The following is a 15,901-nucleotide window of genomic DNA, read 5'->3' as shown; positions in this document are numbered from 1 at the left end:
GAATGTTAGGGAGGGGTGCCTAACATCCTTAAGTAGCTATTATTTGAGAGTCGTAGCGATCAAATCAACCTGCTAGCTCCTATTTTGAAGTCTGTTTGAAACAAAGGCTTAGGATGGTGTAAAAACCTCAGGTATTTTGGAGACTCTTTCAACAGAAACTCTCTTGAATGGCTGCTGGACTGCAAAAGGAGCCATGCTCCCTGTTTTTAACTCTGAAAATATATATTCTATTCTATCACTCGTTGGCCATGCTGTCTTAGTAAATAATGGTGCCTATGTTTCTTGCAGTGTGATCTGTTTAGCATGGAACCAGTCACTTTAAACTGCATTTCATCACCGGGCCAAGGTAAAAACCATTTTAACTGGAGTTTTGCTTAATAACTTCAGGTATTACACAGGTTGGATAGGGATTTGGGGGTAATACTAACTAACATTTTTGCTTGTTCTTTAAACCAAAGGCCCAAACACACATGGGGGTGGGGTGGGGGGCGCGCGTAACTTTCTGCAATTGGCTTTTAAATGCATGTGGGTTTATTGAAAAGTATTTTGTTGCAAACTGTGTTTTAAACTCTCTCTCTCTCTCTGTAAAAAAATAGGTAATTTTTTTTTAAAGTATATGGCTGCAAACTGATGGTAATGGTGTGTTTCAAACTAACAGGGTGTTTTTTTACTGTGCAAAATGTGTTTTAAACTGGATTTTAAAAGTTGATTTTAAAAGCAGTTTGGTTTTTATTTTGCAAAATGAGGTCTATTTAAAAAAATGTTTGCGGGTTTGTTGTTTTTTGTTTTAAAGTGGTAGAAATAAACTCAAAACTCCTCTTTGTTGTACAGCCTGAAATGGATTATTTTGTTTTAAAGCTCTGACTTTTTAAATAGAAAAACACCCTAATGAATATTTTATTTTTAAGTTTACAAGACAGTTTCATGTGATTTACAATAATAATAATCATAATAATATTGTCTGCTCCAGAGTACGGTCAAAACATGAGAGACCCTTAGACCAGAGGGTAAACAAGCTTAAAAGAAAAAGAAAAGAGACAGCTGAAAAGAAAAATTCACCAGATGGATGGATGAAGCCCAGTCAATATACTGTGTTTGTGAGGTTATGAGGTTTTGTATTTTAAGTAAATACATCGGTGTGGGTGAGAAAGATGGTAAAGTTAAGTTTTGTTATATGTTCCTTCCCCCCTAATCGGGTATGTGCAGTTCTCCTGACAATGCTGTAGTCAGAGCTACAGGGACACCTCCACCAGACCAGCCAAAGAACCAGAAATCTGCTTTGAGACCTTTAACAACTCAAAACAGCCCAAGAGTGCAGATGTAGCATCAGGGCAGTCCAAACCTCAAATACGTCAAACCCAAGGACAAAACCAAAGACTCTGGTAAAAACCAACCACGCAAACACAACTCCAGTTCCTCAGCGGCCACCTCCACACCAAGCCCTGAGAAAACCGTGAGTGAAAACGCCCACCTACGATGCTTCCTTCAGAAGACTGAGGGACGCTGTATCCTCGGAGGTTCTAAAAGAACGGTATTCTAAAAAGGTTTGGGGAAAATATGATGCTTCGTTCAGAATACCGGTGAATGGTGTATCTTCAGGGGGTCTAAAAGAAAGGAGGGCTGGAAAGCACATCAACAAAGCAAAAGCTTTGGTGGGTGACTTTTTGAAAAATACTTCAATTTTTGGCTCTGCGCAGGCGTGACTAGTCGTGGAAAGGGGCCTGGGTAAAAGGGGCACCTCAAGGATACACATCAGCTCAGGTGTAAACAAAAGGGGGGACAAACAAATGGCTGCCAAAAAGTTCCAGGCCAGGGTCGTTGTAAAAATTTTAAAAAGGGCTAAAGAGATAATGGAGAGGGAGGACAAAAAGAGACGCCCTCGACTGGAGGCTCTCAAACTGGCATGTCTGAAAATGGGGAGGTGGAATCAGACTCTCACACAGAGTCTGGTTTAGAAAATTCCCCAGAGGCCTCTCTAGAATGATGGGTCCCCATCTCCTCCCAATGACCCTCACAGAGGTGCCTCAGAGTCTGACTCTCAAATAGCACCTGATGTAGAAGATGCCGCTGATGGTCCCGTAGAGGAACCCCCAAGTAACCCTGAAAATGCACAGGTGTGTATGGAGAGAGTGAGAAGTTGGCAACGTGAATTACCTAGATTTGGGGGGGTCGGTGTACTGTGAGGAATTTCATTTTGTCAATCTTGAGCAAATAAATTCAGCTCAGCAGGTTGTTGAAGCCATACACAGGGGGATACAGTTAGTTCTCCATGACGTTAATGGTAGGGTAGGCCCTGATGATTATGTTCAGTTACATTTAGAGAGCCGTAATTTAACTAACCCATTATTTTCGGTCTGAAGAACGAGGGATGAGCTGTCTGCTGAGGATTTCTTCAATCAGACCTCAAAGCTGCCACAGAGCAATAGAGTTGCATGTCAATGGGACATTGCACCTCGTTGTGACAGTTGTAAAAAAACAGGGGTGGGGGCCGCTCGTAGAGTTTTAAATTCTATCCTCAGTAGTCAAATCATCCATAAAAAAGAGACAATGTTTAGTAGACCTGACTTACACGGCTACCAATCTGTGTTTTGCGCGTGGGCTCTTGGCCGTCATGTCCGACCATAAACCTACGGACGCGGAATCGTTAGCGGGGGCAAGAAAGTTGCATGAGAAACTGGGCTGGTCAGATCAAAAAAAGATTATGCTCAGTGACGTAGCAATGTCTGAACAGCATTTAGGAGTCAACATACAGGTGGTGCTGTATGCGGAGAAAGGGGCTTTTTTTAAATGGGGGGGGGGCAGTTTACCCCAAGACTTATTTCATCCTGTTGCACGATGAGCATTACTATGGGGTTCTGGTTGTGAAAAAGTTGTTCGGAGCAAAAAATTATGGTGAGTTTTGCCCCACGGTGCACAGTCACGGCCACTCTTGCAGGTCCAGCTGCTGCCTCTGCTTGAGCGTAACATGCTCAGACAGCGTGGACGTGCAGCTGAGGTGTCCTCGCCGTAGACTGTATTGTCAGTCCAGAGAGCGTTTAGACAGACACATCGACTGGGAATCGACAGAACAAGCTGAATGCCTGTCTAAAACGTTGTGCAATAAGGGTCAGTCTTACGTGGACAAGCTGCACAGGTGTAAAGGGAGGCGCTGTAAGCAGGGTCAGGGTTTGATCACTGGTGATGTAGACGGTCACCTTGGTTTTATGGACAGCCTTAGAAAGCCCGAATCCTCAGAAAAGTGTATTTGTTATGATTCCAAACACACACAGGAGACTGGGTTGCACACTCCCAATTACATTTTTGCTATGTCCCTCAAGCCGGAAAAGTCCTGGGAATTTAAGGGTGATGAGTGTCTTTCTATGTTTGTTCAGACCTTTATTGGCAAAGAGTTCCGGGTCTACATGTTCCAGGCGCACAATTCCAAAGGTTACGATCCATACTTCATCATTAGACAGTTACTGAAGGAAAAGATGTGCCTAGAACTGATCACTCAGGGTAGTAAACTAATGTGTGTGGAAGTTAAGGCCCTGGGCATTCGTTTTCTAGACTCTTTAAACTCCTTGCCAATGAAGCTTGGTAAGCTCCCACAGGTGATGGAGTTTGAAGGGTGCAAAGGGTATTTTACACATCTTTTGAACACTTTAGAAAATCAAAATGACGTGGGGCCTATGCCCGGTGTGGAGCACTATGGTGTAGAAAGCATGATGCCCAGGGAAAAAGCAGAGTTTCTCGACTGGTAGCAGGCCCACAGGGAGGAGACGTTTGACTTGCAGAAAGAGCTCGCGTATTACTGTCAGCAGGATGTCAAAATTTTGAGACAGCCTTGTATCCTATACAGAAAAGAGATTATGAAAATGATGGAGAAGGGAGATCTAGTAGAGAGAGAACCTGGTAAATTCACCGAGATAAAACTGGGTATAGATCCATTCTGGTACATAGCACTGGCATCTGTCTGCATGGCTGTGTACAGGTTTATGTTTCTGGAGCCTAACACGGTAGCTCTTCTCCCTCCAGACAATGATCACAGGGAGAAAAAGATATTCGACCCCATCTGTTCAGTGGCTGTTGTATACCTCTCACAGAGAAACTATACAAATACGGCATGCTTTACAGGGTGGGGAACTACAGGTAGGTTCCTACTCTTTAGAGGGTTATGCCAGTGTTGACAGGGTACACACAGCCTTAGAGTTTAACGGGTGTTCTTTTCCACGCTTGTGCCACCTGTCATTGTGAAAAAGCACAAAACCCTATGACGGGGACAACTTTTGGGTTTCTTTATTACAAGACGCAGCTCAAGACCGACTATCTGAAACAACTTGGTTTTGTAGTGAGGACTCTTTGGGAGCAAGAGTGGGAAGTGAGGAAAGAAACAGACAGGGAGCTTGCAGGCATTTAAAATGAGCCCAGTTGCCCTAGCCTCTCCTGCCTAGGGATGCTCTTTTTGGGGGGAGGACAAACGCTATCCGCCTATATTACAAACTTAACTCCGGGGAAGAAATCCACTATTATGATTTTACCAGCTTCTACCCTTTTGTAAAGAAAACCAAAGAATACCCTATCGGACACCCCGATAGAGTTTATGACAAATTTGGACCCCTTGCAAATTATTTTGGAATTGCAAAAGTTAAAGAGTACCCCACACAAGGCTTCTTTTTCCCATTGTTACCTGTCAGAGTGGGTGGCAAACTTATGTTCCCGATATGCCGAACCTGTGCGGAAACCGAGCAGCAGGAGATGTGCATCCATACTGATGAGGAGAGGGCCATCCTGGGGACTTGGTGCACGGTGGAATTGAACGCGGCCATAGCGAAGGGGTACGCGGTGGCAAAAATATATGAAATCTGGCTTTTTAATGAAAAATCTGATGAACTCTTTTCAGAGTACATCAAATGACACCTCCGCCAAAAACAAGAGGCTTCAGGGTATCCCAGCTGGTGCACAGACGAAGAAAAGCAAAATAAGTACATGAACTATTTCTACCAGAAAGAAGGCGTGCGTTTGTGCCAACACAAGATCAGGTTTAACTCCGCTAAACACCAAATCGCTAAACTCTTTCTAAATTCCCTCACGAGCGAGATCCCGCCAGATCAACACATCACCGAGTTTGTGTCGGCAGGCCCGAAAACGTACGGGTATAAGCTGTCGGGAGGAAAGGCCTGTATGAAAGTCAAAAGTATTACCCTGAACTTGGCAAACTGTCAAAAGATCAACTTTGACAGTTTGAAAGATCTAGTCCTGGACTATTGCACAGGCCTGCGAGAAAACACCTCAAAAAAGAGAGAGGTGCAGCAGCCCTCTATCATAAGGAACAAAAATCAGTGGTAAATAGAGACCAAAACCCTTAAGAAAACACAGAAAGTCATTTACAACAAGAGGGTCCTAGGAGAAGGGTTTAAAACCCTGCCCTACGGATTTTAAAATGGATACGAGGTGGAAACACCCCTTTTCTGCAATTCTCACAGGGCCTAGCAACAGTGGGAAAAGTTACTTTATAAAAAATGTGTTGGATAATGCCAAACAAAACATTGTCTGTTATGCCTGAGAATATTGGATAACATGGCTATAAAAAGCATTGCAAGATACACAAGTCTGGGCTTGTTGAAACACATTTTGAGCAAGGCTAGGCATGCCCAAGAATTTAAATGTATTTTCTACAAAGTTCATCACCATCCGGTCGTTTTGCACTAAGTCATTAGAATACAATTTTAAAGTCCGGTCACAAGATAAACCCTTGCTCCGATGATGTCAGAAAAACACTCAGTGATAGCCGCAGGCGACAAAGCAGGGGTCTTGTAATTGTCTATTGTGAAACACAATGCCTGTGGCATTTTTGTTTAAAAATTTCATAATGCTTTTAGGAAACAACATGCTCTTCGGGGGGTGCCCGTATGAGTCTAAAAACTCTCCACAGTTACACTCCGCCAGACACAAGGCAAGCCAGTGTTCACCAGGTTGGTTGTGTGGATGCACGATACAAACCTAGGGGTCTCTGAGACAGCTTGTCGCCAGGGAGCCAAATCACAAGGGAACACATCTAAGAAATTCTCTTTTGTGTAAGGCACCTTGATAAGACACACGAGAGCTGCACGGTGTCCATGTTCACATATGGTCAAGCAGAACGTCTCTCCTCTGATTTCTCTCCATGATGTTGTCAAAAACCCCATGCACGATCAGATTGATGGTGATGGTTAAAGCCTTCCCAAAACGTATTTCTGCTCTCAGGTTCCCGGTTTGAATCAGGGAATAGTCATCGGCGCATTCCTGGTCGGGAGACAGGTCAAAGGCAAACAAGGTGTAACCCTGTGGAAACTCCTCACGGTCGATTAACAGAGAACGATCTGTCATGTGTTTACCAGTGTCTGTACCAGATTCATGTATTCTCTCACGCAGCATCCTGCCTCGAAGTCTAGTTGCAGAGGCTTGGTTGGTATCTGTTCACCAGCCACATACAAGGCCACAAAATTAATATCATAATGTTTAAAATGAAAGGGATTTTTAGTGTAACTTCCACTCAAGGCATAAGACAAAGCCTAGGACAAGCATTTTGGGTAACTGTCCCAAAAAACAGGTTCTCCTGGTTATTGACCCTGCTGCCCACGGGAATGCTAAACACTTTCATTCCCACACGGTCCACGGGATATTTAGCATTTGTGGTAAGCAGGGACTCCGCGTGCCCCAGACGAACGCTCAGGGCCACCCATACTTTCTTCACAAAAAGGGATGCTGATACAATGCGCAATTTAAAGCCTTCGGCTGCACTGCCCATTAAACAGAAAGCATCTTATCTGCGCGTCAGTTTAAATTTTCACATCCACTCCGTTCAACAAATGAGATGTATCTGTTCTGATCTGTCTTTATTTCAATGGTAATGGTATCGATGTGGTGTTTTCTGACAGGAACGTGATGAGGTTTATCGTAGGTGATGGTGACAAACTCATTGTTCCTTCCTCAGACAGGGACACAGCGTAACAGGGGAACAGAAAAGTCCCTCACAAACTGGTGTTCTACAATATCTGTGTGCAGATACAAGGAATTAACTCCCCCTGTGATGTCTGCCCAGAAGGGGAATTTTTGGACGCTGCGCTTGGGGCCCAAACCTAGAATGTGAGCTAGCTCCCTGCTGGTAGAAAACATAAAAGTAAAATCAGCAGATTTAAGGCTAACTTTTCTACCCACAGGGTCATCGTTCATGACCACCTCAGGCGGTGGGGGATGACGAGCCACGGTACTGTTCATATGATCCAATCATTCGGGTATGGACGAGTAATAACCTCATCGTAGGATAAAACTCTATGCCATATCTTCAAAGGTGATTTCAAAAGGGGTGTCCTCGTTGATAGCGTTCCAGCTGTGCGGGTGTTGTATTTCCACTAACCCCACCTCCCACGCACCCGGGAGATCCAAGGGTTTAATTAGCTGTATTGTAAAGTTCGAGCTGGTGTTTTGAGGAAAAACTGCAGAGCTGGCATTGCTGGGCAAAGTCATGTAAAACCCGCTGTCGCTCATTTTTCGCTCCCTCAGTCTTTGCAGGAGGAATCTTTTTGTTTGTTTGTGTCTAAACGTCAGAATTGAGAAGCTTCCACCCAGCTGGTAAACTTATCGCCCCCCCCCCCCCAGCAAACCATTTCACCAGTAGCTGCTTTTTTCTCCCTTTTCCTTTCTCCGCTAGAACTTTTTCGATCCTGCAAATCTTGTCTTGTTTGGGGTTTACTTTTTGTAAATCTTCAGGGTAAAAAGATCCAGTAACTGTCTCACCCTCGTAATCTTTTAATCGGTATAAAGGTCTCGGGCTCCTGGTTAAGGCTTCATCCACTATAAATATCTCATTGGTAAACGTCTGTTCACAACCTTTTTCAAAAGCTCCTTTGGTTTTAGATAGTCTCATGTGGTCGCCTTTTCTAAAAGGGGCAACAACCGGTTTTATTTTAAAACCGTCTCTATCAACCGGTTTCCATATCTTCAGAGAATTGGAAGGGTTAACATCAGCGGGTCTGGTACGTAGAGTTCTGTAAAAGCTCTGGTTGTAACTCTTCATAAAGTCAGGTAACAGGTCAATGTGGCGAAAGGCGTTATGGGCTGTAAAATATCGCCACATCCTCCACATCTTTTTCAAGTTCTGTTAAAATCGCTCCACAACCCCTGCTTTGACTTCATTATCAGTAACAAAAAGCGTTAACGCTGTGCCGTTTCAACAATCTGCTAAAAGGTTTGTTTCAAAATTCTTTCCACCGATTAGTTTGTCATTTTTGAGGCACGCGACCTTGGCAAGAAATAGCTTTAAAGGCCTTGGATTCCTCACCGCTCATCTTGTCTTTTAGGCCTAAGGCCCAGGCATATTTGGATAGAATGTCTATCACTGTTAAGATGTACTTAAAACCGCTGTTGTGTTTGGAGAAGCGGTGCATACGGACCAAATCTGCCTGCCATTGTGCGTCCACATCTGAAACAACGGTCCTGGTTCTTTTAAAACGTATTTGAGCTGGTTTGTGTAAAGTGTAAGCATCCTGGTGTGAAAGCCAAGCTCTTACCTGTCTTCTATTTAAAGTTTTAGGATGCTTTTTGGCCACTTGAAAAAGAAGATTGACCCCGTCAAAGCCCCCAACTTTCCTGGGGGTTTAACAGATTTTCTTTAACAGAGCTGTCTGTGGAGACATGACTGTTCCTGGGACCGTCTTTTACGAACACAAGTATGGAGGGGGACACGTTCATTCTGACACATTTAAATAAGTTTTATTAATCGCCTGGTTTAACACAATCTTTTACAGCCGCCTGAAACAAAGGACGCCATGATCCCTACCATGAGGGAGTCTGAGCTGGTTCATTCTTCCATTTTTGTCCTTTTCTGGATTTTCTTCTTGAGATCTGGGTCTCAGACAGGAGCAAAAACAGCTGATGCGCGATGGATTTACTCCCACAGGGCTACCGATGTGCAACTTCTCAAAGGCCTCTAGAAAGGCATCGTCGAGCTGTTGAGAGATTTTCAGACAAAAAACAGTGTAAGCACCCCACTGCCTGTTTTTAGATTTATGCAATGCCAGGTTGATTCCTAACCCCATTACACCCCCATGATCGACCGTCGCTTCTTAATAATTCATTTACCTGAGCGCCATCTTTCCCGTTCACCTTGTGACTCCCCCAAGCCACAATCGCCTTCCAACTTTAGGGCATGGACAATGAGAGGCTGTCACGCTCATCGGGGTGCCTCACAAAGGTTTGGATTTTGGGGTCGGGTTCCGACGTATCCATCAACGGTTGAGTCAAAGGGCCCTCCTCGGAACCGTCACTGCCGTAGCGCTTTCTCCACACAACTCCAAAGGTCCTCGGAGCTAAAACAAAATCTGGAGGTCTCACGGGGTGGTAAAGGAGTCCATGTTTCCTTTCAGCCTTTCCACAATTTCTAAAACATGTCTTCTTGGTAAGAGATGGCATCCTCTGCCCAGCGCTGGGACTTATGGGGTGATGGTGCTGCACTCTGATTGGCAGAGGGTGTTGGGAGGAGTTCTTAGAGGGCTCACATGACCCTCTTCTGGACGGTTCACCCAATCCGAGAACCTGCCCCATTTTGGTCAAATCTCTTCTCGGGGCAGTCCTCTGCAGCCGAAACCCATCGCGATTGGTAGAAGGTGGTGGGAGGAGTTCTTAGAGGGGTCACACGAAGCACTCCCAGACGGGTCACTCCACCCCGGAACTCCCCCCAGTTGGTCAAATCTCCTCTCGGGGTGGTCCCCAGTGGCTCAAACCCCTCCTGATTGGTAGAGGGCGGTGGGAGGAATTCTTAGAGGGGTCACACAAACCACTTCCAGACAGATCACCCCACCTCGCAACTCCCCATGATTGGTCAAACCTCCTCTCGGGGTGGTCCCCAGTGGCTCAAACCCCTACTGACTGGTAGACAGTGGTGGGAGGAATTCTTAGAGGGGTCACACAAACCACTTCCAGACAGATCACCCCATCCCGCAACTCCCCATGATTGGTCAAACCTCCTCTCGGGGTGGTCCCCAGTGGCTCAAACCCCTACTGATTGGTAGATGGTGGTGGGAGGTATTCTTAGAGGGGTCACACGAACCACTTCCAGACAGGTCATCCTGCCCCGGAACTCCCCCGATTGGTCAAATCTTCTCTTGGGGCGTTCCTATCAGGGCAAACCCCATCCCGATTGGTAGAGGACAATGGGAGGAGTTCTTAGAGGGGTCACATGACACACGTTGCTTCCGGTCATTTGTCTGCCTTGACCCTGGAAGTAATACCTCATGGCTTGGGACTTCCAGTGACCGGTGGGCAAGGCTTACGAGGGCCAAGGGTGGGGTTAACGTTTGATTGACGGTAGGGCCTTATACTACTGGAGCGCCTTGTTCTCTTTGTCTCCCGCTTCATTCCCCAAGCACTCGGCCAGGACAGATGTCATTTAGGACCTCAGTTGCCACCAGCTGGACAGAGGGACTTGGGTCTTTCTAGAGGACCTGGAGAGCTGAAATGACAGAGGACAACATGTTAGTGTACAGACTGTCAAATCACAGCTAAGTGTGATCACAGAATCTTGAAGTACCAGAGCAGAATGATCACATGGTAAAATGTGAAACTGGGCTCAGTCCTTCTATTGGGATGGAAAATACATGAGAGATGAATATGCCTCACTTTTCATATTGTCACCTGTGCCTGAAATAGCTGGAGACTTACTACCTCTGAATACCACGCTACACAAGCTCTCCAATAGAAAGAAAGCTTTAGGTTCCTCCATTGGCTCCCTTCCGTGCTACCAACAAGCGGGGAGACCCTGACTTGACCAGAAAGTCATCCACTCTGCTGTAAATGGAAGAAGGTCCATTGTTTCAATAGCTTCCACTTTTCAGTTTATTTTCCATCTCTATTCAGGAGCCACGGTCTGAGCTCCAATAACCCTGGAATTGAACAGAGGCCAAGTCCAAGCTGCTTTGTGCAGGATGCAGGGCACCTACTGGAAGAAAAATTGCTGGTGGGAAATTTGGGGTAGCAGAAAGTGGCTACAATTTCTCCTCATCTGGGGAGTCCACAGAGAGCCAATAAAGCCCAAAGAGTGGATAGCACTGGCTGCGGAGGGGGCCTTGCCAGGACAACCAGGAGATGCACGGACTCACATCACTCCCTCTGCAGCTGCCTCCTTCAGGGGAAATTAAAGCTGACTTTCTACTGGGCGAGAGTGAATTTGTCCCTTGATGTGTGGCTGATGCACTTTGCACCAGCGGTATCGGTTACTGCTGCTTGTCAGCTAAATTCCTTTAGAACTCACGGATGAGCAGAACTTCAGCTGTATTTATTACTTACACATCAGCAGATGTTCCAGGTCCAGCCATTTCATACGCTGCCTGTCTGTGTGTTCCAGGATGATGCCTAAATACACAATGGAAAACAAACAACAACAATAAAACCTTCCCTTGTTGAATGCAAAGTGATATTAGCAGCCCCTAGACAGGTCTTTGGCCTCTCCTACTGTGGGCCTAAGGGTGAGCTGTGGGCAAGAGGATGCTAGTGCAGTTTAGAGTCCACACTGAAGAGAATGAGAAAGACTTTTTTTTTTTTAAGAATGTTTACACAAAACCCATTTGCTTTAAAGAGTCTGTGTTCCTCTTGCCATTGCTGTCACTTATTGGAGACATACTAAGCTAGTGTCTTGGTCTAGTGGTCTGAGCAAAGGACTGGGGCCAGGAATAAGTGAGTTCTAAGCAGGGATCCCACAAGGTGACTGATAGGTGAGACTTAGGCCACAATGCCTGCCTGTCTCACCTGGGTATGCTTGGGAGAAGAGGGCACAGGGCCAAAGCGGAGGAACCTTTTGCCTCCTTGACAAGGTGGTGTGGCCAGGAACCTGAACAGCAGGCGCTGAGGGCAGGTGGGCTGCATGCCTCCCAATGATGAAGTAGTAGTGAAGAGCACTGAGCAACACTGTGGGTGGGTCTGCACTTTGAGCGAGGGGGATCACTCCCAGTTCAATGGGACAGGCCCACACTAGCTCGCACAGCGCTCGCATGCTAAAATTAGAATGTAGCTAAAGCAGCACGAGCAGTGGGAGGAGCTAGCCACCTTGAGAATCGACTCTGGGGTTTGGATGGGACATACTTGGGGTGGTTAAACCTCCTGCTGCTCCTGCCATCGCAGCTACTCTCTATTTTTAGCACTCAGGGCTAGTGCGGGTATGTCTCATCAAGCTGGGAATTAGACCCCCAGCTCCAAGTGTAAACATGCCCTACGAGACAGTGTCCCAGCCTCTACTACTAAATGACTGCACCATGCTTTCCCTGCAACAATCCCAAAGCACTTTATAGCAAGTCATGATTTCCTCCGACCACCACACTGGAGAGGTAGGGATATTAACCTCCCCATTTATGTATGGGAAGCTGAGGCACAGAGAGATTAATGGCAGCTCAGTGCTGCACAGTGGGATTTTTTTCTCTCTCCCTCAATGGGAATACCAAAAGGGACACTGGGCATCATCTCTCACCAGCTAACTTGGCTGCAACTGCCCGGATTTCTTCCCAGCTGCTAAAGAAGTACGTGATGGTGCTTTTGTACAAGTTCTCCAGCAGCTCAGCATTCTCTTTGGCCTAGAGGAAATCAGGGACACATGAGCTCTCTCTGGCTAGAAGTGCCCTTTGACTGCCAGCACATGCTTTTACGAGCCACAGGTAAATCAGAGAAAGAACAGGTGACTGGGTGGACGTGGGAAAAATGGGGATCTGTGGCAGATTTACATTTCCCGTCACCCTCAGTCATATATCCCACTCTGACCGTTATTTCCATTACCCATCACACATCCCCCCCACACCTCTATACCACCACATGCCACTCCAGTCAAGAATCTCAGACACTTCAACAGCTCACTCACAAGGTGTCTGCAAATGTCCACCTGGAGCTCTTCAGGCTTCAGCTTGGCTGTGCCATCAAGGTGTTGATTCACGGCAGTTTGGAGCCTCTTCAGTCCCAAAAACGGGACACAGAGGTGAAACGTAGCTCTGCATTCCTGAAAAAAAGAAAGCGTGTCACACCATTTAATTGTTCCCTACTGAGCGCCTTGGTCATTCAAAGGGAACTCATCTGCTTGACTGCTCATCTATTCCAGGATAAAAAGGGATTCATCTGGATGTAATTGGCAGAAAACATGCAAGAATGACTAATAGAGGGGAGAGCTTCCACTGCAACCTGGAGGTAGCATCAATGTCTTTTTGGAACAGATCTACTTATGAAAGCTGCTTCACCAGGTCTCTCTTCTGTTCTGGGGAGGCAGGGGGCTGGGGTGCAGAGACAGACAGGAATAGAGAGCTGTCGGGCTCAGACCCATGACCTATCCTGGATTCTGGTGAGGCAGCCATGGAGCAACCTGGCGGGAACTGACTCAGCAGGAGGGCAATGAACTGAGGGGAGAATTTGGGCCTCCACAGCAGGCAGGAATAGCAGAGCTCCCCTGGCATTGGGAGGAAGATTCCTTTGGCTTAGTAAATAAGTCACTCTCGGTCTTACCACTGAAACCCTGGGGTTCGGGTCTTGCAGGTGAAGCAGAAGTGTGCCCCAGCTCTGTCTAACCTGCTCGGCGAAATAGCCCTTCCATTTTCTTTTGGTCAGGCGGGCCAGGATGCCAAACAGGACAAAGGACAATAAACGAAGAGCATCGTCCTCCTACAGCCAAGAAAGCCCCACAAGTTAGTAACTAAGGGACAATCACATCACGTACTTCGCACAGCCATCTCTTCTACGCTAAAGTCGAGGGATTCCAACTACAGCTAGTCGGAAACACTTTCATGAACTAATTTTTGATTCGAATTTCCTGATTCATCAAACTATTTTAGCGACAGTTCCATTTGGATGAAATTCCTCCAGAAGCCAGGCAGGGGTCCTTAGAAACCTGCCTGCTGTCTTGCCAGTGCACCCATTCAGCTCCTTGGAAGCCCATCTAGCAGGCTGACTGGGATCGTGGGCTTCCAAACCCCCAGCGTCTGGGACCCCAGCTCTCAAATTGGCAACTCCCTGGCACTTCTAGCTCCCACAGTTTCCTGGGTTCCCAGCACCGGGATAGTCTGAGAGCAGACTGCCCGGACCCAAGGCTTTCAATAGAGCTCGGCTGAGAATAGTCATTCTGTTTCACAAAGAGTTTTGAAGTTTGGGGAGAGGGATTCCCACAAATAGGAACAAAACCAAAATTTGAAATCTCAGAATTCTCTGCAAAATGGAATCATTCCAACCCTCTCATGTAAAAATGGTATAGAGCAGGCCCAACACTCTCTATTGTACCTTGGAACCCCCTTTTCATGGTTATCTAGCTACCTAATCTAGTATTCAGACTTTCTTTGAGGTTCTCAGTGGCAAGAAAGAAGAACAGAACAGAAGGGGGAGACTGTGGGAGCAGGGATGTCATCCCCATCCTCCTAATGTTCTCCTCCTCCGTAAAACACCTCTCTTCCCTGGGGCCGAAACATCTCTTCACTCTGACATGAGCAATGCCCAGGGAGTAAATGGAGTCTAATCAAGATCGGTTGAACTGGGGCTGGAGAGTTCTGGTCACATACGTTGTCAAAGTAGGTCCGGATCTGTTGGTGAGGTCTCTGAAGGAAGAACCTATGTCCTTCTCTTTCAGCTCCTTCAGGACTTTGGCCACTGCTTTCATGCTCTCGCCAATGACTTCAGAACTGAAAGGGTCACTTAAGGCCCTGATCAGTATGACCATAAGAAACTTCTTGTGCTTTTTCACCTGGACAAACATACGACATTAAAGAACACTTATCACTGATCACACTTCTAATACGTTTTCTTTAGCATTATGAAGCTGTGGGAATTTCATCTCCCCCTCCCACCCCCCGGGAGACCTATAGCTATATTTCAGACCAGGTTCCAGCTACAATGAGCCAAACTCGGGGCCATAATACACCTGTGTCATCCTATTATTAGATTCCTAGTTACTTAGATTCCAAGGCCAAAAGGAACCCTTGTGATTATCCGGTCTGACCTCCTGCATAACATTGAACTTCCCCGAAATAGACTCTGTTGGAACTAGAGTGTATCTTTTAGAAAAACGTTCAATCTTGATTTTAAATTTGCTAGTGACAGAGAATCCACTACAACCCTTGGTAAATTGTTCCAATGGTTAATTAAAATTACCATTAAAAATCAATGCCTTATTACCAGTCTGAATTAGTCTAGCTTCATTTTCCCCCATTGAATCTTCTTATCCCTTTGTTTGCTAATGGGAAGAACCCATTCTCAAAATGTGCTCCCCATGTGAGTAGTTCTAGACTGTCCTCAAGTCACTCCTTAACCTTCTCTTTGTAAAGCTAAATAGATTGAGCTCCCTGAGTCTATCACTAGAGGTATCTTTTCCAATCCTTTGAGAATTCTTGGGACTCTTCTCTGAATCCTCTCTAATTTATCAGCATCCTGCTTGAATTGTGGACACCTGATCTGGACACAGCAGTCCAGCAGTGCTCACATGAGCGTCATATTCAGAGGGAAAAGAACTTCTTTACTCTTAGTCAAGATTCCTCTCTTTATGCCTCTAAGGATCATTTCAGCCCTTTTGGCCACAACTTCGCATTGGGACACCTTATGCTCAACTGATTCTCTGCCATGACTCAAGTGGTTTTCAGCATCATTGCTTCTTGGGATAGAGTCTCTCATCCTGTAAGTATGGCCTGCATTTTTCGTTCCTAGATGGAGACATTTACACATGGTCATATTAAAGTGCACAGATTGTTTGCTTATGCCCAGCTTAGCAAAGGATCTAGCTTGCTCTGTATTGACTGCAAAGAGGTTACTCGGGTATGCGGGAGAGCAGAATTTGGCCTAGTGCATTGTGTGCAGCCTCTGTAAACTCCGAACAACTGTTTCCCTTGGTTTCTCTAGTTATGCTGCATTCTAGTCAGTATTCTCTCTTACCTTC

Source organism: Natator depressus, chromosome 20 (assembly GCF_965152275.1).
Source record: "Natator depressus isolate rNatDep1 chromosome 20, rNatDep2.hap1, whole genome shotgun sequence".
Lineage (NCBI taxonomy): Eukaryota > Metazoa > Chordata > Testudines > Cheloniidae > Natator > Natator depressus.
Note: the sequence above shows the minus strand (reverse complement) of the source record.